At 45.6% G+C, this 1688-nt stretch overlaps 1 pseudogene; it reads left to right on the forward strand.

Annotated features, from left to right (window-relative positions):
* The first annotated feature begins 553 nt into the window (after positions 1 to 553).
* On the forward strand, positions 554 to 992 carry LOC127465496 (nucleoplasmin-like; annotated as a pseudogene).
* The last annotated feature ends 696 nt before the right edge of the window (positions 993 to 1688 follow it).

Here is a 1688-nt window from a genome sequence, read left to right on the forward strand (position 1 = left end):
TCTAAAAAAACATTTTATTAATAACAATGAAACTATCACTTTAAAAATAGAGGTAATCTTTTCTGAAATCCAAAATTCTAAAGTGAAAGGTCCTTAATCTGTGTTAGTCACGTCAAGAAGTCAACCAACTCTGACTAGCATCTGAACCCTGGCATCCTTAGATAAATTCCCTTCTGATGTCAATGTTACTGAAGTCAACTATTACCAGCTTTCAGTTACAGGGAATGTTTTACTACAAGAGAGTTGACCTTTGCTTGAAAAACCAAGACCATCATATTTCTCTCTAGAATTTTAGCACGTCAAGGACTGAGTAGTATAATTATTGTATATATATATATAAACATTGTATATAAACAAGTATATAACATTGATGCAAAGTTAGTAATAATTTTCAGGGTCTGGTTATGTGCCATAAAGTGTTACTTATTTCTAAAAGTGCAATTCTCTTTTCAAGTACTGGTAAACATCCCACTTCTGGCTGCTCTCTGGGTGCTGTTTTCTCTGCTGTTTGTCCCACGGGAGCTGGTCGCTGGTGTCAGATCTGCCGTGGGGGATGGACACCTCGCTTCCCTTCTCCCGGTTGCTGTCGGAGGAGAGGCCCATGGCTGAACTGTGGGGCTGCCAGCTGGGCACAGGCGCCCGGAGCTGAGTGGTGAAGGAGGGCGATGACTTCTTGGAGCACCTGGTGCTGCTGAGAATGGGGGACTGATGCCAGGGACGAGCTGTACGTGGTGGCTGTGGACTCCAAAAACGCCTCCGGGGAGCACAGGCTGGTGCCCATCGCAGCACTGCGGAGCTCAGTGCTGCCCATGATCAGCCCCAAAGCTCTGGAGCTGGTCCCTCCCGTCACCGTCATGCTCCAGTGTGGGGCTGGGCCAGTCTATCTCAGCGGGCAGTGCATCACCCTGGAAGATGATGCCAGCTCTGAAGCCGAGGAGGAAGAGTTCTTGGAGGAAGACGCAGGAGATGAGGATGACGATGGGGAATCATAGAACAGGGGCAGCTCAGAGAGGTCTGAGTGTAGCTGATGTAATGGTGGGGACATCCCTTGCCAGGAGCTGCCAGTGCCCTGTGCCAAATGCAACGGATCTTTGCAGAGGGACACAAACTGTCTGGGCTTTGAGTGTCATTCCTTATCTCCTCTCCTGACCCCCTCCGTTCCTCCCATGTTTGCAGAAATGCTTCCCCCCCCGCCCCCCTTTTATTGTGATAATAATAGGAAGTGCAGATACCCTGGAAATAATTAAAAAAAAAAAAAAAAACAAGACAAGAGGGCATGGTCTCAGGTTGTGCCAGGGGAGGTTTAGGTTAGATATTACAAAGAATTTCTTTACAGAGAGGGTGGTCAGACATTGGAATGGGCTGCCCAGGGCAGTAGTGGATTCTCTGTCCCTGGAGATTTTTAAAAAGAGACTGGATGTGGCACTTAGTGCCATGGTGTAGTAACCACAGTGGTAGTGGATCAAGGGTTGGACTTGATGATCTCGAAGGTCCCTTCTAACCCAACTTATTCTGTAATTGTATGATTGTATGATTGTATGATTCTATGATTCTTCTGACTGATGTTCCAGTATTTCAACTGATGCCTTTGAATTTTTAGGATTTTTTAGCTTTTTGTATATTTTAATGTAACTGTATAGTCTGTCACATTTTAGAATAGTAGTTAACACTTACCAAACCCTATTCCC

Source organism: Manacus candei, unplaced genomic scaffold, assembly GCF_025592945.1.
Source record: "Manacus candei isolate 608988 ecotype Guabito, Panama unplaced genomic scaffold, ASM2559294v1 h1tg000008l, whole genome shotgun sequence".
Taxonomy (NCBI): Eukaryota; Metazoa; Chordata; class Aves; order Passeriformes; family Pipridae; genus Manacus; species Manacus candei.